The 23131-nt window shown below is 47.1% G+C and overlaps 1 protein-coding gene across 4 annotated transcripts in view; it reads left to right on the top strand.

Annotated features, from left to right (window-relative positions):
• The window catches only part of NOS1 (nitric oxide synthase 1), a 140519-nt gene that overhangs the window by 33790 nt on the left and 83598 nt on the right, over positions 1 to 23131 (top strand). Inside the window, exon 1 of one of the 4 annotated variants that reach the window (XM_073312328.1) lies at positions 20850 to 20912. The exons of 1 other annotated variant lie outside the window; for it this stretch is intronic. The gene's annotated coding sequence lies outside the window, so the exon portion shown is untranslated. Of the gene's footprint in view, positions 1 to 20849; positions 20913 to 21027; positions 21469 to 21491; positions 21590 to 23131 lie in introns of those variants that run through there. 2 more of the 4 variants (XM_073312325.1, XM_073312327.1) reach the window with 2 other exon arrangements.

Raw genomic sequence — 23131 nt, 5'->3', positions numbered from 1 at the left:
GGATGTCTGTGCCCATTGCAGCTCACTCATACGCTTTCGTTACGTGCACTGGTAAGCTTTCTAATCGCTAACTTCACATTCATCTCCAGGGTCTAGCTGGGACCCTGTGGGCAAGGAAACATATCTGAGGCTGTGATCATCTCCCAAATGGGGTGTGTGTGTGTGCGAGATGCCTTCAGGGAGCCAGAGGAGTATGGATAGGGCAGGGGTGGCCCAGGGCCCTTTGCCAAGCAGTGGGCTGAGATTCTCTGTGTGGAGTAGGAAATTGGAGGCCTAGTTCTCCTCTCTGCTAAGGGTGGAGTTTCTCCTATTGACCTCTCTAATTGCAACATCTGTATAGGGCCAGGAGATATCTGAATCGCATTTTCTTCTGATGCGATGAATGGCACTAAAATCAGGGCTGTCCCTTTCCTCACTGCGATCAGTGGGGTTTCATGGGGTATAAGTGAGGATAAAGTGTATTCTGTCTGCTTAGGAAAGGTGGGAAATTTTTATAGATCACTGTCTATTTTCCCAGCCACTGCGACAGTCGAATGTGGTGAATCATGCTCATCCTTGATGTAACTCCCTTGACTTCCATAGGGTTACACCAGAAATGAATTTGGCCCAGGCTGTTCACAACTCACTCTTGGTGTCCTGTGAACCAAAGGTTTGATTCTTTGTCTTCTGATTGACCTTGTGAAGGGTCGCCTGGGCATGGAAACCCCACTGAGCCCTCTGCTCCCACTGTGACACATTAGCAACCCACTGCTGCTGAGGCAGGGCCAAGAACTTGCCTCTCAATTCAACACAACCCCCTACCCTTGCATAGAAGGGGTAGGTGGTAACTGAGCAGTCCATGTAAAGCCACATGCTACTGGAAAGCCAGGAGGTGTAATCAAGACATCGCTGTGTTGGAGTTGCTAAGGGGTAAAGATGCTGGGTATTTATTTGCTCTGGGAAAGATGATCAGTCTCCAGTGAAGTGGAAACCCACTATGGGGACTGTCATTAACTTAAACACTTTCTACTGCTACATCAGGACCATCTGTCCCCTGCTCTGCTCAATGAACCTTTCCTCTCTGAGATGGATGGCAAACCCTGCTTCTGCAAATGCTGTGATTCCAGTGTCTCCGACTCGGTGGAAGACAGGAACCCAACCCCAAAGCAGGAAATACCTTTTAAACATGTAATTATACCACTGATGAGAAGGAGGCGGTGGAGCCATTAAAGCAACATGCTTCTGATTAAAACAGGTCCTCTAACTCCTGTAGAAGGTGGTCCATAGACCATCGGAGTTCCTTCATCTCACCCTTTCAGTAGGTTGACTTCCAGGTTGTGTAGCCTAGGCCTGGAGCAGATGGTGCCTTCTCTGGGAAAGGATCTGAATCTCAGAGGTATGGATTGATGGCAGGGACAGTCTTGCTTGAAATGTGAAAAGTGCCTAGCACATTTTGGGTGCTACCATGATCTAAATTAATGATAATAAACCTATGGAACTGATTCTGATCTCTCAATTCTACCAGGGTAATTCCATTAATGTCAGTTGAATTACTCCAGATACACCAGGGTAGTTTGCCAGAAGCTGGGAATGAGCGACAGGGAATGGATCACATGATGATTCCCTGTTCTGTTTATTCCCTCTGGGGCACCTGGCACTGGCTACTGTTGGAAGACAGGATACTGGGCTAGATGGACCTTTGGTCTGACCCAGTAGGGCCGTTCTTATGTTAATTGAATTCAGGATTGGGGCTATATATTTAATGCTTCACCCTAGGAAAACCCAGCTCCAATGCAATGTCTGTCTCTTCTGGACACTCGTGTGATTTTAGGCTAAGATAAGTGAGGCACAGGGAACTTGCAAAAGCAGCGTATGTACGTCTGTCCAGACCTGCGGCTACTCCAGCTCTCCAGGTGGCCCTCTGTTCTGATCTGCAGGCCCCTCACCAGTCTCCCCTCTGCTGGTCCATCCTGTGTCCCTGCATGTCAATCCTGGCTCTGCATCACCTTGAATTGCCCATGGAAGCAAGGTTGAATGTCCATGGCAGACAGAGTCCATGCTCTGTAATGTGTGTGTGGGAGAGGAGAGCCCCAACACCCTGTCCTTGGACGTTGTGTTCCAGCGTCCAAGTGGTAAAGCAGCAATTGATGTTAATGGGTTTGAGGGAGAAATCATTCAAGCTGGTGCAATACTATGCCGTGGCTCCTCCTCCCTCTAGAAAGTCTTGAGTTTAGAAGCTGATTTCTGCCCATGATTTAACATACCACATGCAAGTAAAACCTGCACTAATGACCGCCTCCACCAGGCAGTCCCCTCCCCTCTTCAGAGCCTCCTTTAAAGTATTTCTGAAGTTTCCAGTACAATTTTGTTTGACTGCTTGATAAAACAACTATCCTTCTAGACAAGTGACTGCTTTGCTGGCCACTGCAGACCCGGCTTCCTGAGATGTTAACAGTCTGGATTGGCATGTGCATTTCAAAGACTGGGGATCAGAGTGGGACTTGTCCATTGCAAATTTAAGTATTGGGTTAGGGCTGTTTTTCTTTCTGTCTCTTCTTTTATCTGTTTTATTCTCCCCTCCCCCTCTGTTTTTCCTTGAATGAGTGTGTTTTTTACTCTTTGTTTCATACCTTCAAGGTGAACAGAAAGCTTTTGACCTGCAGAGTCCTGGGCAATGTGTTTCTCTGGCAGCTACTGACACCCTTGAGAGCATTTTACAGCACTCCCTGTGCTGCTGTAGAGATTAATGATTTAATTTAACTATTGCAGTGGAGACACTGTGTTCTGGTCTTGGCAGGTAAGCAAAACAAAACAACACTTTTTCAATCCTTTTTTTTTTTTCCTTTTTAAAAGGTTTGTCCCTTTTTAAGGCTCCACCTCTTCCACTGGGACTAAATCCTGCAGCCTTCCCTTGGGTGGGAGGCCATGGAAGGGTTAGAATTGCATGGTGGGGCTCTGGAACACTTATGAGTTAAGCCTCACAAAGCCCTTGTGTGATATCCCCATTTCACAAGGGGGCGGACTCCGTCATGGAGAGGTGAAATGACTTGACCGCGGCCACTCAATAAACCAGTGGCAGAATATTTTATCTAGTCCGCGTGTCTCTACATCCAAAGATTAAAAAGGAAAAGCTGGATGATTATTCCTTTGCCATGAGAGAAACCTTATGAAATGCGTGTCATCCTCAATGTCAAAAATCAGTAGAACTAAGCCCCAGTCAAGATGGGCCTCCCTCTAAGCAAGCACTGATTTGGCATGTTAGCAGGCCGCCCTCTGCCAGGCCTGTATCATGTATATCACAGCTCTAGTCTCTCGTGCACAGGTGTACCCTGGGAAAAACATAGTGCTCTTGGAATATTGTGGGTCTGGGACATGCAGACTAAGGATCTGGATCCAGCTGCAGATATTCACACACACGGCACCCCTGCCAGCCAGCCCTTCCCCTCCGCTTCCTCCATGTATATCATCTCCTCTCCTCCTCACTAACATCCTATGGTGGGCACATGCAAAGTATAAAACTAGATTGCAAACCTTACAAATAGTCTGAATTTAACAGCAAAAGAAAACTGTTTCCCTTGAAGTACCTGTTTTTGGTGGCCAAGTGATTCATAGATTCATAGATTCATAGATATTTAGGTCAGAAGGGACCATTATGATCATCTAGTCTGACCTCCTGCACAATGCAGGCCACAGAATTTCACCCACCACTCCTAAAAAAGACCTCACACCTATATCTGTGCTATTGAAGTCCTCAAATTGTAGTTTGAAGACCTCAAGGAGCAGAGAATCCTCCAGCAAGTGACCCGTGCCCCATGCTACAGAGGAAGGCGAAAAACCTCCAGGGCCTTCCAATCTGCCCTGGAGGAAAATTCCTTCCCGACCCCAAATATGGCGATCAGCTAAACCCTGAGCATATGGGCAAGATTCATCAGCCAGATACTACAGAAAATTCTTTCCCAGGTAACTTGGATCTTACCCCATCTAAAAACCCATCACAGGCCATTGGGCCTATTTACCATGAATATTTAATTACCAAAACCATGTTATCCCATCATACCATCTCCTCCATAAACTTATCGAGTTTAATCTTAAAGCAAGATAGATCTTTTGCCCCCACTACTTCCCTCGGAAGGCTATTCCAAAACTTCACTCCTCTGATGGTTAGAAACCTTCGTCTAATTTCTAATCTAAATTTCCTAGTGGCCAGTTTATATCCATTTGTTCTTGTGTCCACATTGGTATTGAGTTTAAATAATTCCTCTCCCTCTCTGGTATTTATCCCTCTGATATATTTATAGAGAGCAATCATATCTCCCCTCAACCTTCTTTTAGTTAGGCTAAACAAGCCAAGCTCCCTGAGTCTCCTTTCATAAGACAAGTTTTCCATTCCTCGGATCATCCTAGTAGCCCTTCTCTGTACCTGTTCCAGTTTGAATTCATCCTTCTTAAACATGGGAGACCAGAACTGCACACAGTATTCCAGGTGAGGTCTCACCAGTGCCTTATATAACGGTACTAAAACCTCCTTATCCCTACTGGAAATACCTCTCCTGATGCATCCCAAGACGACATTAGCTTTTTTCACAGCCATATCACATTGGCAGCTCATAGTCAACCTATGATCAACCAATACTCCAAGGTCCTTTTCCTCCTCCGTTACTTCTAGTTGATGCGTCCCTAGCTTATAACTAAAATTCTTGTTATTAATCCCTAAATGCATGACCTTACACTTCTCACTATTAAATTTCATCCTATTCCTATTACTCCAGTTTACAAGGTCATCCAGATCCTCCTGTAGGGTATCCCTGTCCTTCTCTAAATTAGCAATACCTCCCAGCTTTGTATCATCTGCAAACTTTATTAGCACACTCCCACTTTTTGTGCCCAGGTCAGTAATAAAAAGATTAAATAAGATTGGTCCCAAAACTGATCCTTGAGGAACTCCACTGGTAACCTCCCTCCAACTTGACAGTTCACCTTTCAGTAGGACCCGTTGTAGTCTCCCCTTTAACCAATTCCCTATCCACCTTTCAATTTTCCTATTGATGCCCATCTTATCCAATTTAACTAATAATTCCCCATGTGGCACAGTATCAAACGCCTTACTAAAATCTAAATAAATTAGATCCACTGCGTTTCCTTTATCTAAAAAATCTGTTACTCTCTCAAAGAAGGAAATCAGGTTGGTTTGGCACGATCTACCTTTTGTAAAACCATGTTGTATTTTGTCCCATTTACCATTGACTTCAATGTCCTTAACTACCTTCTCCTTCAAAATTTTTTCCAAGACCTTGCATACTACAGATGTCAAACTAACAGGCCTATAATTACTTGGATCACTTTTTTTCCCTTTCTTAAAAATAGGAACTATGTTAGCAATTCTCCAATCATATGGTACAACCCCTGAATTTACAGATTCATTAAAAATTCTTGCTAATGGGCTTGCAATTTCTTGTGCCAATTCTTTTAATATTCTTGGATGAAGATTATCTGGGCCCCCCGATTTAGCCCCATTAAGCTGTTTGAGTTTCGCTTCTACCTCAGATATGGTGATGTCTACCTCCATATCCTCATTCCCATTTATCATGCTACCATTATCCCTAAGATCCTCTTTAGTCTTATTAAAGACTGAGGCAAAGTATTTGTTTAGATATTGGGCCATGCCTAGATTATCCTTGACCTCCACTCCATCCTCAGTTTTTAGCGGTCCCACTTCTTCTTTCTTTGTTTTCTTCCTATTTATATGACTATAGAACCTTTTACTATTGGTTTTAATTCCCTTTGCAAGGTCCAACTCTACTTGACTTTTAGCCTGTCTCACTTTATCCCTACATATTCTGACCTCAATAAGGTAGCTTTCCTTACTGATCCCTCCCTTCTTCCACTCCCTATATGCTTTCTGCTTTTTCTTAATTACCTCTCTAAGATGCTTGCTCATCCAGCTTGGTCTACAACTCCTGCCTATGAATTTTTTCCCCTTTCTTGGGATGCAGGCTTCCGATAGCTTCTGCAGCTTTAATTTAAAATAATCCCAGGCCTCCTCTACCTTTAAACCCATAAATTCTTCAGTCCAATCCACTTCCCTAACTAATTTCCTTAATTTTTGAAAGTCAGCCCTTTTGAAATCAAAAACCCTAGTTGCAGATTTATTTTTGTTAATCCTTCCATTCAGTTTGAACTGAATTAGCTCATGATCACTTGAGCCAAGATTATCCCCTACAACCATTTCCTCTATGAGATCCTCATTACTCGCCAAGACCAGATCTAAAATGGCATCCCCTCTAGTCGGTTCAGCAACTACTTGTTGAAGGAATCCATCAGCTATCGCATCTAGGAAAATCTGAGCCCTATTATTATTACTAGCACTCGTCCTCCAGTCTATATCTGGGAAGTTAAAGTCTCCCATGATCACACAGTTTCCATTAGTATTTACTTTATTAAAAACATTAAAAAGGGCTCTATCCATATCCAAATTAGATCCCGGCGGTCTATAGCACACCCCAAGCACTATCCCAGGGGAGGCTCTAATAGTTTTCTTCCCCAATTTAATTATTGCCCAGACAGACTCAGTCATATCCATTTCATCGCTTCTTATTTCTTTACATTCTATCTCATCATTGATATACAATGCTACTCCACCACCTTTACCTTTATTTCGGTCTTTCCTAAACAGCACATACCCTTCAATACCTGTAGCCCAGTCATGACTACTATTCCACCAGGTCTCTGTTATACCTATAATATCTGGTTTCACTTCCTGCACCAGTAACTCTAGTTCCTCCATTTTGTTACCTAGGCTCCTTGCATTAGTGTACAAACATCTTAATTTTTGCTGTTTGGCCTCACTCACATTCTGTACCCTATTAGGCACGGTTATTTTACTACCAGTATAACCTATTAGACTTGTATCTACACTGCCCTTCCTCCTACCTACAGCTGTATCCACTCTTACTTCATTTTCTTTCCACTCTATGCTAAATTCTGGCGTGGAGATTACCTGGACATCTCCCAACCATCTCCCCCAAATTCCTAGTTTAAAGCTCTCTTAATCAGTTGTGCCAGCCTCCATCCTAGAAGTCTATTTCCTTCCCTACTCAGATGAAGTCCATCCCGAGAGAACTGTCCTCTATCCATGAATGCCTCCCAATGGCCATACATCCCAAAGCCCTCCTTATAGCACCACTGCCTAAGCCATCTATTGATAGTCATAATCTTGTCACACCTTTGTTGCCCTCCTCTAGGAACAGGCAAAATCCCACTAAAGATCACCTGAGCCTCAATTTCCTTAAGCGTCCTCCCCAGCCTAACATAGTCTCCCTTAATACTTTCCAGTGAGAATCTAGCCGTATCATTTGTTCCCACATGAAGGATAATTAGGGGATTCTTTCCCGCTCCCTTTAGAATCCTTTTTAACCTCAGGTCTACATCCCGTATCTTAGCACCTGGAAGACAGCACACCCTCCTATTTTCTGGATCAGCTCTGGTTACAGGCCTATCTATTCTTCTCAATAAAGAGTCCCCAATCACATAGACCTGCCTTTTCCTAGTGACGGTGCTATTCTCCAGTCTATCCCCTGTTCCCTCTGGCTGCAAGTTTTTTCCATTCCCATTCTCCCTTGTAATCCTTTTTAACCCATCCTGTATCCTCCTGGGGCTCATATTTGGTGTAATCTCCATTAACTCTTCCCCTTTTCCTATAGGACTAACCGCTCTTCTCTTCTTCCTTGCCCTGTCACCTTCAGTGACTACCTGCTGAGCCCCTTCTTCATTTTCCAACTCTGCAAACCTATTCTGAAGGTCTATTTCTCCTTCACTAGCCCGTCTTTTCCTCTGCCTAGTTCTTTTAGTCACATGCTTCCACTGACCACTTTCCTCACCCAGTCTCCCCTCAAAATTCCCTAGTCCTGCTTCCATCTGCAAGTCTGAGCTTTTCCCTTCAGATACCTCATGTCTTTGCTCCATAATCTGCTCAAACCCCTTCCTAAACTCTACCAGACTTTCCACCTGCATCTCCAAACCTCTGATCTTTTCCTCCATCAGCTCTATCAGACGGCATTTCATGCAGACAAAACTCTTACCAGGTGCCCCCTCCAGGATCATGTACATACCACAGCTTCCACATCCAGTCATCTTCATTGTGTCATCTGCTACATGGGTCACTCCCACTGCCACCTCTGAATCTGTCATAGCCTTCCCACCTAAATCCTGTTAATCTTCTCCTCCAACAGAACTCCCACTCAAACTCCCCTGTTTACAGCTCTGTTTGCTAGCTCCTGTGCTGCTGCAGCTGTCTGGATCGAGCACAGGACTCAAGTCGAAGAGCCCGGGGTTCTAGTCCCAACTTTTGCTGCTGGATGACCTCGGGAAGTCATGGCCTGTCTCCGTGCCTCAGTTTCTCCATCTGTAAAATGGGAATAGTGATAGTGTCCTCTTTTGGTGTGTGCATTGAGAGTGACTCATGACAAGCGCCCGAGAAGAGTTAGGTATTCTTTATTATGGTAGCATAAGGTAAGGACTTCACTAGATGATGCAGGGCATGCCTTTCAGTAAGGACCCTCTGACCAGTTTCGAACTTGGTGCTCCCCTTTTAGGATGTATTTAAGCCTGACCTGCCCGTGCTCCCTTCTGAACGTGCATTTCTGCTGGAGCTACAAACAGATCAAACGAAGGGGAGGAAATTGTTCTGCTGATTTCTATTTAAAAATAGAATCCCAATGCATCCGATGCAGGGAGCTGTAGCTCATGAAAGCTTATGCTCAAATAAATTGGTTAGTCTCTAATGTGCCACAAGTCCTCCTGTTCTTAATGTCTGTTGAGTGTCAGCTCTACTGGTATTATCCAAGAGGCTTTCCTCCCCCCCACTCAGTACTAATCTCATCAGGAAGCAATGGAATATAGCAGGGCAGGAAAGGTGCCTTGACAGAACAGCACCTCAGTTAGTCAGACCCAGCTGCGCTGCTGCTCCAGGCAGCTGCATGGCAAAGCGCACGGGGCTCTGTTTCCTATGCACGCTCACTCCCTTTAAGAAAAAACAACAACACAGAGCGGATTAAATGCCCCAGACTGGCAGCCCTGGAAACAGAAGTTCTCTGTTTATTCAGGAAATAAGGTTCAGCGTGAACTGTGGTAATGCACATACCTAGCCAACCGCCAATGGGCTTCTGTTCTGACCTGGAGGGACCCCTTCGAGCAGGGGGGCTGGAACAATTTGTACGGTGGGGACTCTGAGAGCCATTGAACCAAACTGTAAACCCTGCATATGATGGAAACCACTTCAACCCAGGGGGTGCGGCAGCATCCCTTGTTCCAGCACCTATGCCTTCTAGGGGTGAGAGGGCAGTTTAGCCTACATTTCCCCCCCCCCTCCCCCACACACCCCACTTTCAGTCTTTGACTTCTCTGCTAAGGCTGCCAGCTAGGGAGGCGGGCAGGGCCAATTGTCCTGCTGGTTTTTATGATGGGAAGTGCTACCTACTCAGAACTGGACTGAGACCATGAGCTCATGTTTCATAGGAGGCCAGTCTCGTCCTTGCATCCCAAAGGAAGTAACCAGTTCAGGAATCACGCTCCCGCTCTGGGGCAGCGGAAGGCAGCATGACAGTGGGAGGAGGGTAAACCGTGCCTGCGAGGATGCTGGGGGAAACCCTTGCTCTCCCGAAAGGAGCCCTTGGACAATGCAACCTCCTGTTTTAAGGTGCTATGCGAGAGACACGCATGGTCGAAGCTCCATGGACCTCTACCAGATGGATCTTGCCAGGATCCAAGTGCCTGGCATTCTAGGAATTCACCGCCAAGGCTTGGACACTGAGCCAGTCCCCTCTGCTGTGGAACTGCAGCAATTCCTGGTCACGCCTAAAGGCTAGAATATCCTATTCCCAGCCCTCTGAGCCAGCCTTTCCTCTCCTCAGTCCCTGCTCTTCAATATTAAGGGATGCAGGTGAAATCAGCAGTGGCTTCCATTGCACTAGTGTAGCAGCCACTGGGGGATCTGGCCGAGTCGCTGACTTGCTAAAGACGCCTTCTCTTTCAGGGTGTCATGTTTGGTTTAAAGATAGAGATGGTCCCTGTGCCCCCCCCCACCACCATTTTTGTATTGGGAGGGAACTAAAGCCCTACATCTGCAAGGCAGACCAAAACTAGCCCCACCCGAAAGTTGGGACAGTCCAGGCTCCAATCCCGATCTCAGCCTGGTCGTTCAAACCTCTCTCTGGTTTGAATCAAAGAGCGAGTGCTGAGTTGTGCAGTCTTCCAGTGAGGCAGCTGAGTTTTGTCCTTCTCTCTGCTCACAAAATGCCAGGGGAACTTGGGAAGGTGAATAAGGAACAAAAGGGAATTTTCTTTGTTTTTTCCCTTCCCTCCTGGGAAAGATTCTGTGCGTGTGAATTGAAAGTGAGGGGATAAATTGCCCGGGGCAGCCAAGCACAGTGCAAAGCAGGTGCTGGGGCAGCTTTCTGAGAGCTCTGTTGGTGTAACTCACTCCTCATCTGCAGCAATCCCCGCTGTTCTAACCTGGACACCCAACCACCAGCATCCCACCGCCGCCTCTCTCTGCCAGGTCCCTCAGCCCTGCACTGCAGGGTGCTATTCCTGGCCTGGGCTCCCAGACCACTCCACTCACACACACCTATGTTCCGAATTGTGGTACTCCCTGCTATTGTAATCTTTAAATGAGCCCCAGGCAGCCCTCTGCCCTCCTCCATGTCAAACAATACAAGCAGAGAGCATTGGGTCATGCTCTCTGCTCTCAGTGTAACCAATATAGAGGAACAAAATGTATATATTTCCACCAGGTGCCCTCAATAGACCTTGGTTTCTTTGCTGCCTCCCCCCTGGCTATGATTATGGTTACGGCAAACAGTTACTGTTTAAACAAATCCTGCTCACTTCCTCTCTCCAAGGGCACCTACCCTGGGGACAATAAGATGTTTTGCAGGCTAAGGTTAAGGGGACATTTTTACGAGACTATTGGCAGCTCGTCACTGATTAGGTGGTGATTTTGTAACGTGGACTAGGCTTAGATCACCAACACTTTGTCCCTTCTGAGCTAAGGCAGGATTTGAATCCACGCCTCCCAAGGTCCCAAACCAATAGCCATTGAGAAAGGGGCTCACTGACTTCAGAGGGGATTTGGAGCAGGCCACTAACCCACTTTGGTCACCAGCCCTCTTGCCTTCTACGTTTCTATTGTCACGTTAGCATCCTGTGTGTGTTGACGCAAGGAGCCCTGAATCTGATTAGGGTTTATTGTTTCGTGTAGACCAGAAAGGTAGCTGTGGGCCAAAATTGTCCTCTGCAGGAATCCTTGTCGTGTCAGATGAAGCCAGGAAAAGAATGTTTTAGCCTCTGAAGCAACTTGTTGTGCATAGCCCTTACACATGCTGGAGGTCAGTCAGTGGGCTAGCCCGTCAGTGAGGCCAGGCCGACACTATAAACACACGGCGGTATAACTGTGTTGCTTGGGGGTGTTGATTTTCCAGGGGTGTAGAAAATCCACACCCCTGAGGGATGCAGTTACATCGGCCTAACCCTGGTGTAGACAGCACTACGCCGACATAGCAACCCCCTCTCACAGAGGTGGATTAACTACGCTGACTGGAGAAGCTCTCCCATCGGCACAGTAGCATCTTGGCTGCACCGGTGCAGCATTTAAAGGGTAGAGCTGCCCTGAGAGTGAGCAGGAAAGGAAGTGTTCATTCTGTGGGAATGCCAGTCAGCCAGTCCAGGGAGGGTGATCGGCATTATTTGGGTGTGTGCATTTTCATACAAAGAGCTCATTCAGAGCAGGAGGAACCTAAACGGCAGCCCTGGAAGGTTTGGAGGTGGGTTTGGTATTTTTTTTTTGGTTTGTTTTTTAAATTAAAGGTCCACCTGTTTTCTCTTGTCTTACACTTAGGCTGTAGGCTCTTCGGTTCAGGGGCTATCTTTTTGTTCTGTTCGTACAGCATCTCGCACAATGTGGCCCTAATGCAAGACTGGGGCTCTTAGGTGCTCTGGTAATACTATCACTAATCCTGTCTGGGGGTGAGAGATGTGTTAGGCATGAATTTATTGTGGAGGACCAACTAGCTTTATTCCAAAATTACTCAAATGTGTCATTTTAGGAAAACAAGGAACAGCCAGGGGAATTTTCATACCGGTTCAGGGATCTGACTGCCCCTAATTGAGTCACAGGAGGTTCTCCCCCTGCCTTGGAAGATGAAAGACAAACCGAAGTACTCAAGCTTATTAAAAAAAGAAGAGTAATAAAACAATGGGTTAATTTAGTTATCCTTTTGGTGGTGGTTGTTACTTCTCTTTTGCAGAGAGCTTCTAACAAAGATTAGACCCCTTAAAGGTGGGTCCATGTTGAGTAGGGGTACTTCTCTTTCGGGAAGTGAAATCTGAAGTTAATTACTTCCAGCATTAATAGGTGAATTCTGCTCAGCGTTTTGCAGATAACTAAGGCCTGGAGCTCTGAATTCAGTGCAGCTGTGTGTGTATGGTTCTGCTCATGTGGAGTTCCTTGCAGGAATGGGATCTAAGAGTTGTTGTAAATGGACAGAGGTAGGTGAATTCAGCTAAGTTCTGTGAAATTCAGTAACTGGAAGGAGGATTTGTACATTGCATAAAAAGCCACTTGAGAAATTACCTATTCACGTACTTTATGTTAAGCCATTTGTGTAAATGTTTGCAGCGCAGGGCCTTGAAATGGCAAGGACTTTTATAAACCATTGTCCTTAAAGAACAATTTGGTGACAGGCAAATTAATGAAAATGAATCATTTTAAATGTGAATGAAATGTCACAATGTCGCTGTTTCGCTAAAGTCAGCTTCCATCTCCTCTCCAGGAAATATGGTTTAACTTCATCCTGGTTTAAAAGGGAGAAGCTGTTAATACCTTTAAATTACAACAGCATTTCAGTATCCCATTAAAATCATTCCAGAAATAAATCTAATTCCTGGCAAAGCTTTTGTGAACTTCTTGCCAATCAATGCTAAGGCTGAGTGGAGTCATTCTTTTGTAGATTGCAGAGGCAGCACTGGGCCTAGAAAGGGTTTTGGTTTTGGTTTTTTTGGAGCTGCTGGGCTGCGGCTGATTTATTGTGTGTGTGTGATCATTGCTAAGGTTTGTTTGCAGTGAGATGAGGCTGATTCAGAAGTGTGTGAGTGATGCAGACTGTGTGTTTTAGTTTAGCGTCCACCACCAGCTCCCCATGGCGTTTTGTCAAAACGATAAGGTACTCCTCTTGCTGAGCTCAGATATTCCCCTTGATTCATTGCCTCAGTGAAAGTGGCTGGGCGACTTCTTGAACTCCTAAATATGCAGCTCTGCGAGTACATATGCATTTAGGTTACTGTTGGTTAGCAAGATTTTGATCGCTCTTTGGGGTTTTGGGGTGGGATCTTTTCAGAACTCTTTTTGAAGTTAAAACTAAACATTTTTCTTTTCGTTTTATTTTGTTTTAGTTTCACAAATAGTTGATGGTACTGGATTTTTTTTTTATTTATTTACTTTAAGTACATACCCATTATAATCCTTCCTTCCTCACATGCTTTGTCCATGTGGACTCTATCATCTTTGGGGCCAGGGATTCCTACTCTGCGTATGAACTGTGACTGGCATAGTGGGGTGCTGAACTTGACTGGGGCCTCCAGGCACTGCAGGAATAGGATAATTTCTAGTTTAAGGATGTTTTTGCTTTGTTTGTTTTTTTCTTTGCTTTTTTGGTTGTGCTTTTAAATGTTAAAGGACTATATTTAAATATAGCCTTATATTATGTAGGATTTGTTGTTAATAATGCTTAGATTTTGTGTGTCTTTTGAAGTGGGCAAGAAATTTATCAGGTAACTTTTTTCACTCATGAATAACTTTTCAATGGCCTTTTTTTTGCTATTGGTTAGTCAGTGGGACCTCAAGTCACCCCTTATTTAGTATAAATGTAAAGAAACAGCTTTTCAGCTGCTGTAAACCATCCTAGCTGGATCAACTTCATAGAATATCAGGGGTGGAAGGGACCTCAGGAGTTTGCACCAGCTGAGGCACTGGGCCAAAACACAGAGCTCTCTTTCGGTTGCTAAAAAATATTAAACAAAGCTAGGGGGTACTGAGAAATGCTCCTATTTAAAAATAGAGCTGTGGCAAATGAACAACTTGGGAGAAGCTTGGACCACTTCAAGAATATGAGGCACAAACAAGGTTTCTACCCTTTAAATATGAGGATGAACTAACAAGACACCCTCAAACTCTTGTATGTTCCCTGGATTTTAAATATTTTCCTTAAAGTATGAATGTTTGGGGAACTTCCATTAAAAGTATTTTAATAAAAAGTAGGGCTGTCAAGTTATTTTAAAAAAGTAATTGCGCGATTAAACAATAACGGAATACCATTTATTGAAATGTTTCTGATGTTTTCTACATTTTCGAATATATCGGTTTCAATTACAATACAGAATACAAAGTGTACAGTGCTCGCTTTATATTTATTTTTGATTAAAAATATTTGCACTAAAAATATTTGTAAAAAACAAAAGAAATAGTGGTTTTCAATTCACCTATTACAAGTACTGGAGTGCAATCTCTTTATCATGGAAGTTGAACTTATAAATGTCGAATTTTGTACAAAAAGTAACTGCATTGAAAAATAAAACAATGTAGAACTTTAGAGCCTACAAGTCCACTCAGTCCTATTTCAGCCAATTGCTCAGACAAAAAACTTGATTACAATTTGCAGGCGATAATGCTGCCCGCTTCTTGTTTACAATGTCACCTGAAAGTGAGAACAGGAGATTGCATGGCCCTTTTGTAGCCGGCGTCGCAAGATATTTACGTGCCAGATGTGCTAAAGATTCCTCTGTCCCTTCATGCTTCAACAACCATTCCAGAGGACATGTGTCCATGCTGATCACGGGTTCTGCTTGATAACGATCCAAAGCAGAGCGGACCGACGCATGTTCATTTTCATCATCTGAGTCAGATGCCACCAGCAGAAGGTTGATTTTCTTTTTTTCTTTTTTTTTTTTTTTGCATTGGAGTGTTGCTCTTTTAAGACTTCTGAAAGCAAGTGGGGTGCTGAAGCTATTTTTAGAACTCTCACATTGGTATCTTCCTTGCATTTTGTCAAATCTGCTGTGAAAGTGTTCTTAAAACGCTTTAAGAACATGTGTTGGGTCATCATCCAAGGCTGCTATAACATGAAATCTATGGCGGAATGTGGGTAAAACAGAGCAGGAGACATACAGTTCTCCCCCAAGGAGTTCAGTCACAAATTTAATTAATGCATTATTTTTTAATGAACATCATCAGCATGGAAGCATGTCCTCTGGAATGGTGGCTGAAGCATGAAGGGGCATCCAAATGTTTAGCATATCTGGCACATAAATACCTTGCAACGGCAGCTACAGAAGTGCCATGCGAATGCCTGTTCTCACTTTCAGGTGACAGGCAGCACCATCTCCTGTAAATGTAAACCAACTTGTTTGTCTTAGTGTTGGCTGAACAAGAAGTAGGACTGAGTGGACTTGTAGGCCTAAAGTTTTACACTGTTTTGTTTTTGAGTGCAATTATGTAACCAAAAAAAAAAACCCTACATTTGTAAGTTGCACTTTCATGATAAAGAGATTGCACGACAGTACTTGTGTGAGGTGAATTGAAAAATACTATTTGTTTTGTTTTTTACAGTGCAAATATCTGTAATAAAACTAATATAAAGTGAGCACTGTACACTTTGTATTCTGTGTTGTAATCTAAATCCATATATTTGAAAATGTAGAAAAACATTCAAAAATATTTAATAAATTTCAATTGGTATTCTCTTGTTTAACTGTGCGATTAATCGCCATTAATTTTTTGAGTTAATTGTGTGAATTAACTGCGATTAATTGACGGCCCTAATGAAAAGAGATTCTCTGGGATATTTTAATCATGAGTGTGACTTTTAAAAGACGGGCATTTGAAGTGAAAGAGGGGAAAATGAGGGGAAGATAGAGGCTTTGTCTATGGCATTGATATGCCAGCTAAGGAGTAATTCATCCCTCTGGAATTTCTTATGTGGACCAGATCTCTTTGGTGTCTTTCTGAGACTTAAGCTAGGTTCAGTGAAGGAACCTACCACTTGCGCTGTCTCCTGCTATTTAATTGCCTTTTTATTAGCATTTTTTGTGATCAGCATTTGTATCCACATTTGTCCTGTTCTTCAAAAGTGTTATAAAAGAATAACAAATATATGTGTAAGTTAGCACGTTTAGAAATAAAGGCCCCAATTCAGCAAGCGCCTGGGCATGTGCTTAAAGTTTAAACATGTGCTTGCCTGCTTTTCTGGAAGAGGGCCAAGTTAAGTGAAAAGCTGCAATCCAGTGTGTGGTGTGGGGCTAGGTGCTGTGCTGTTACAAATCTGGGACTTGTCTGCGAGCTAAAGGACAGACACAAAGGAGACTTTTCCTTTAAGGCTGACAGAATGTAGGGGAGAAGGAGAGGAGGAAATTCAAAAATAATTCCTCCTTTGGATGGCTTTATATTACTTTATGCCCCAAGTTGTGTTAGTTTGATAGGATGAGTAATTCTTAAAGGGCAAGTTAAACTTGTGATGACCAGCTAATACAAAATCATAGGATGATCAGATCAGTTACTAATAACCAGTGACTTTTGCATGCATATTAAAGTCTGAAAAATTATCTTAATTTACAAGGGCGTGTGTGTGTATAGAGGGAGAGGGGTGGTTGAGGGTAAGCAGAAAAGAAATCGGTGCTCAGGATTCTTCGCTGTGAGGTCAGCCAGTGGTTCTCGGTCTATTACAGGAATGGGTGGGTGAGGTTCTGTGGCCTGCGATGTGCAGGAGATCAGACTAGATGATCATGATGAGCCCTTCTGGCCGTAAAGGCTAAGAGTCTGAGTCTGTTTTATGCCATCTGTGTGGAGGCACGCACGCCCTCAATAACATAGTGTACGAGCAGCTGAACAGAAAGCACAAACCCAATAACCTTTAGGGGACTTTCCAGCCCTCCCATAGTGGTGTACGGTTGGATATGGGGGCAACAGTGAAGGTTCACTGCCACCTCTAGGCGAGCATAAGCATAGGCACCCTCTGAAGACTGGAGCAGAGAGAGAAAACAATCTTGGGATTTGTCCCAAATCATTGCAATCTCTGTGCCAGGCCACCTACTATCAGCTGCTGTATGTATGTATGCGACTACATAGGCTGTTTAGGCTTTGGTATAAATACCTTTAGCTGTTTCTTTATTCCCAGTGCAGTAATCCCTCTAGGACACTTAGAATTACACATAACAAGCATCCGAGTGAGTCCAGAGCCACCAGGCTACACTGGATTGCTGCCTAGGTTACTGCAGCCATGATCCATGCTGGGGCTACATTTTTTCTAAGGATCTTAAAGAGCTAAGCATTGAGAGCAGCCTGTTCAGGACAGACGGCTTCTCAGTTAGATCCCTTTGCAACGGAGCTTGGCTGGGGCTGCCCCTAAAACTGAGCTACCCTAGGGATATGCTGCCACTGCCTTCATAAGATGCTTTAATATAAATTCCCCCCCCCCACACACACACACTTAGCCCTCGATAACCAGTTTGTCCTGAGAGGGGTGGGGGGAGGATGTGTTGTAGAGGGAGAGGAAAATCAAGGACAGCACAATAGGAGAAGAAAACTTCTTAGTGAGTGTATGAGCTGGGAATGTTTACACTTGGCTCCTATAATCACACCGAGCCTATAGATAGCCTAGAACAAACTTCGGCCTGTGTTGTTTGAAATGGGGTGGGGGGCTTGAAGGCATGGAGGCAACTCAGGCGGAGGGGAGAGGAAGAGTTATTTTCTATTGAGTTTATTTTAAACCTGCCACTTTGGTGCATCCTAAAAACAGATAATTTGCACTTCCCAAGTATGGTTCGATGCCCTGGGGACAAGACATCACAGGCAGGCATGGTTTAGTGGTATCTGGAAATGGGGTGATGCCATCTCGGGCAGGGACAGCCTCTCAACCCTCTCTTCTCTGGGATGGTGGCTCCTGAGTCCCCTCCAGCCCACATCTGTGCTGAGGTGGGCATTGCTTTCTCTGCTTTTCTTGGGGCCGTCCTGTGTGTCCGGCAGCCACTCCAATTTCCCCGTGTGAGAGAAGGATGCAAGTTGGAGGATCAACGTTAGCATGTGGGTAACCACTCCCTTTCCACTGGAGGAGGAGGGCACAGAGAGTAAGTGCCCACTATGGAGAAATTCAGTTTGAGGGCACCTGTTACTGGAAGAACAGTATCTTCCAGAGGGATTCAAACATCTGCTGTCCCATCATCAAGCCCTGGGCTGGATTGGAATGGACTCACTGAACACTGATGGGACAAGAACGCTCCTTTGCCTTCTCTGTTCACATGAGTCTTCCTTCTGATTCCAGTTTGCCTTCTACGCCATTCATGATTTAACTTTGTATTAACCCCCAAGCATCTTTCTCCAGACTGGCTCACAGCCAGTCTGGGAAGGGAGGACTGACAGACTCTTCCGTGGCATGTGAAGATTTGCAGGGTACACAGAGACTAGGGCCCTGGAATGCTTTTTGAATACCCAGGGCCAAATTCTGCTCTTGGCTACCCTGGATTTACACACTGAGACAGATGGCATGAATCAACATAGCTCCACCGACTTCAATGCAGTTGAAGTTGTCAGGGCTGTGTTGATTTGCACCAGTTCAAGATCTGGCTCATTAACTTTGGCATGGACACTCTAGATTTACACTGGTGTAACTGAGAACAGAGTTTGAGCGGCAGGGCATTGCAATGAATCCACAGATATGCACCTGGGGCTTGATCCTGTGAAGTGAGCTGTAGTCCACGAAAGCTGATGCTCCAATAAATTTGTTAGTCTCTAAGGTGCCACAAGTCCTCCTGTTCTTTTTGCAGACTAACACGGCTGCTACTCTGAAACCTGTCAGAAATGGTGCTACTGAATGGAGTGGAAACAGGCTCCTGAGGAGGAAGGCAGAGCCTCACTAGGGTTAAGGGTAGGCGTGGGAGCAGAGCTGATCTCCTCTTAAAACATGGGCCACTGAGGAGTGTCGGAGCCCCTCAAAGGGGCCAGCCATGTTCCTGTACATCTTCCCCCAGCGCCCCTTGCACTTCCCCTCTCTACATAACACAGCTGGGCACCACAGAGGCCAGGCTTGAAAACACCATCCTGAAGGATCACTTTCACTGGGCAGGTGTATGTGAGCCCTGGCCTGAAGTCGGCAACCTCTGGGTGTCACTCAGCTGCAATCATAGGGGATGAGCTGGACCAATTGGCTGTTTAAATATTCATGTTGATCTGTCAATCCTCCCACCTACCCTCCACTCCCTAACTTGTGTGTTCCAGGCAGGTTTCTCTGCTGAGTGTATTTGAGCAGATGCCTTTGGAGAGCTTACTATTAAATTAGTCCTTCCTGCATCCAAATGGAGATAATGATGTTTTCATTAGCCTGGGATGATGTATTACATCTTGATGTAAGAGGCATGCCAGAAAAAAAGAGAGGTGGAACTGGACTTTTTCTTTTGAGCTGACTGACACAGCTCGCTAGACTTTTCAGCTTCCGCATGCTGGGTGCATTTAATTAGCCTCCCCCCGCCCCCTTTCTTCATTGGCTAAATGTTCTGACATCTCACAGGCTCACTTGTGTGTGGTGGTTGCTTTTTTTTTTTTAATCAACTGTGGAAAGTTTTCTAATTGAATTACTTGGGCTGCTGCTGTTTAGCCTGATTGTCTAGTTGCCTTAAGGTACACAACTCTGCCACTAGGCACTCAGTCTACCAACTCCTTCCCTGGCCAGCTTGGCTGCCCTTTTTACCCACCGGCAACCCAGTGTCCAGGTTTCCCATGGGAGGCATTGGCACATGCAAATCACAAGAGCAGGCCCTTGGAGCCAGGTTTCTTATAGAATCATAGAATATCAGGGTTGGAAGGGACCTCAAGAGGTCATCTAGTCCAACCCCCTGCTCAAAGCAGGACCCATCCCCAATTTTTGCCTCAGATCCCTAAATGGCCCCCTCAAGGATTGAGCTCACAACCCTGGGTTTAGAAGGCCAATGCTCAAACCACTGAGCTATCCCCTCCCAAATTTTGTTTTAAGCAGGTGAACAGAGAACCCTGGAAGAACAGATTTTTGATGTATTTTGAGGGGGGGGGGGTTGCCATAGAAATCGGGAGCAGTTGCAAAGACGGAAGGATGATGTCAAACCTGTGTCTACACGGTGCTTTATCAGGAGCCGTTAATGCTCCACAAAGGGAAGAGAGCTAAAGATAGGCAGACAGCCCCAGGTCCCACCTAGCTAGAGCTCTGTGTCTTGGCTATGAAGAACAGACATATAGTCCATTGAGGGGGAAACCGCTGTACCATCCCGCTCATCCCAATCCAAGCCTTTCTCTCCCCCCCCCCCCCCCCCTGAGTGCAGGGAGTTGAGTGGCAGAGTTTTTGCTTTGCTTTTCAAACTGGGCTCCTTTCCTCCCCCTGATACACGTGGGGGCGGGGGCCCAACTCCAGAACCATTGTGGGTCTTGTAGGCCACCTGAAACATCCCCTCGCTGTCCAGTCCCCCCACCCTTCCCCTTGGAAAGAGGTGGCTGCAGGGGGGGGTGGAGGAAGTGCGGGATGCCTCCTCAGGGCCAGGCGAACAGCCCTGTTTCAGCACCCGTGTGAGTGAGAGGAGACCGCTCCCCCTGGGCAGGCTCTGGCTCCAGCTCTGGGGTCCGTCCTCCCTCGGGGGCTTGCGAGGGGGATGGAGTGTGCGGCAAGGCAACCCATGCTCCAGGCAGCCCTGTGACTGGGGACGGAGCTGGCCGCCTGGCACACATCCAGCTGCAAAGTTCCAGAAGTGACCGGGCAGGGGCCTTTCCCTAACCGGGTGATTGGAGGGGCAGCCCTGTTCACCCACCGCCCCCTTTGCACACGCGAGCTGGAGTCTCCTTGGCCGGAGCCCCCTTCGGTTTGGAAGAGGTGCACGGCGGAGAAAGCGGGCTGCAGAGCGCCTGTCAACAAGCGGGGGGAGGGGAGAGGGGGGAGTTCTTCATAGCTCTCTAATTGGAAAAGGAGTTTCAGCTGGGTGGTGATTATTTGGCCCCCGACTAGAGTGACCCCCCCACCCGGCCAGGCGGCTCTATAAGAGGCGCAGGGCGCGGCGCACACAGCGCCTGGCCTCTCTCAGGAGGGCTGCAGCCGCTCGCTCCGCACCCCGCCAAAGCCCTGCTCGGGCGCCCGAGTGAAGTCGGGGTCAGCGATGATCGGATACCGGAGGCACATCAAGGAATAAATTCCTCCGCGGCCACCCGGCTTGAGCTCATCGCTGGGGCTCCCTCCCTCCATATTTTTGCTGCCTTTTCATCTCCCCGCGAAGAGACGCTCGGTGCTTGCAGGGGAGGAGAGGGAGAGGGAGGGGGGGCTGGGGAAAGCGACTTATTCCTCCCCCGGTGCGGGAGAGCGGCGCAGCCAGCCCCACTTGCGGGGGAAGGGGGACCCCGCCTTGGACAGCCAAAGGCGGCTGCTCTGCTGGAAGGTAAGTCCATCGACCCGAGCAGCTCCGCTCGGCGAGCCTGCAGCCAGAGCAGCGGGCTGGCGACCATGCCCCCCGCTTTTGTGCTTTAACCCAGGAGCCGGAGCCAGGGAGGCTCCCCAAGGTAAGCCCCGGCACGACCTCTGGGCGCGCTCGGCTCCCTCTGCCTCTGGGCACCTTTTCCCCGGGAGCGAAGCTTTTCCCCCTTCCCAGGAAAAGCGACCCTGCTCGCAGCAAACCCGCGGTGGGAGGGAGCCGGTCTGGCGGCTGGGGCGCAGGCGAATCCGTGGGGTTTGGCTGGCGTGTCTCTAGCGAACTTTGCAACGACTTTTCAGTTTGTTCAGAAGCGCGCGCGTGTGTGTCTCTCTGTGTGTGTCTAATACACAAAGCTGCAACGACAACTGGTCAACGGCGCTCGCGTAGGGAAAGGGGTGCTCGCCTGGGGGCAGGTAGCGGTAACCCTGCTCCGCACTTTACGACCCGAGATGGGTATAGCATGGGGTGGAATATGTCTGGGGGCGAGCACGCTTCTCTCTGCAGTGTTGCAGAAGAGGCGCGGTTGTGATACTTTCACGTAGCACTTCGCTCTGTCCACATGACGCCGATGCCATGTCCGCGTTGGGTGCTTGGTGCAAACTGGAGCTCCAGGAGAGAAAAACTTGTAGGGAAAGGGGATTTCCCCCCCCCCCCGGCGAATAAATGCGGGGGCGCTTTGTTAGAAGCCAGCCGGCTCTCGCGTTTGCCGGTCGCCCCCGAATTTCCTAGCTTCTCTTCCTGTTCACACTGCGGAGGGCGAGGGCATTTCGGAGCGGGATAGGCGGGTGACGGATTCATGTTTCTCAAGCCTTGGTGCACTTGTGAGAAGGGGTTAGGCGGCGAGCTGGCCGCGCAGAGGAAGAGGGAGCGATCTGGAAAGCCAGCGGGGCTGCGTTTCTCAGCGTGGCTTCCCTCTGAAACTTTGTCTTTGCTCCCAGCTCCTTCCCGGGTCCTGACCCGGGAGCAGGGACATACCAGCAGAAAAGCCCCTCCGCTTTGGTCGGGGGGAACTCTTCAAGGGAAAGCTGGGGGCAGACGCCCTCCGCCCTGCTCTCTCCAGGCGCAGGTGTATTTCCCTGGCAGCTCTAGAGCGCAGGTAAAAGCAAAGGCTCTGCGGAGAACCCCCCGCAGCTCTTAGGGCAGCAAATCTCCCCCGGTCGGGGTGATTGTAAAGCGGCCTTGCTGGGGCTGGTCAGTGCCAAGTTAGATCCGCGCCAGCCACAGAGACCCCGCTATTGGTTTGGCTTCAGGGGGCTCCTGCTCTTTCTCCCGAGTCTCACCAGGGCCGCGCTCTCTTCCCCGCACCGTGCCAGCGGGGCCGGGGAAACTCTCCGCCTGGGGAAAGAGGGACGGGGCTGCTCAGCGGAGAGCGGCCGCGTACAGAGAGAGCTCGCCGGATGCCTGGCTCCGTGCCTCGGGCTGGGGCAGGGACGCTGGAGCGCTGGCGGGGGGCGGCCAGCTCCACTCCCGGGAGAGAGCGGAGCTGACCTAGACACGGCGGCTGGCGCCGGCTTCGCTTCGCTTGGGTCCTTGGGCCGCTCCTGTTCTATTTCCACGTTGCTTTGAAGATTAGCCAGGCTAAAGCCGGGGGAGGGGGTATTAACATGTGCATTGCCCTTCAGCTGCCCCG

Source organism: Lepidochelys kempii, chromosome 15 (assembly GCF_965140265.1).
Source record: "Lepidochelys kempii isolate rLepKem1 chromosome 15, rLepKem1.hap2, whole genome shotgun sequence".
NCBI classification, from domain to species: Eukaryota; Metazoa; Chordata; order Testudines; family Cheloniidae; genus Lepidochelys; species Lepidochelys kempii.
The sequence above is the reverse complement of the archived record's forward strand: the minus strand, read 5'-3'. Positions and strand labels throughout refer to the sequence as shown.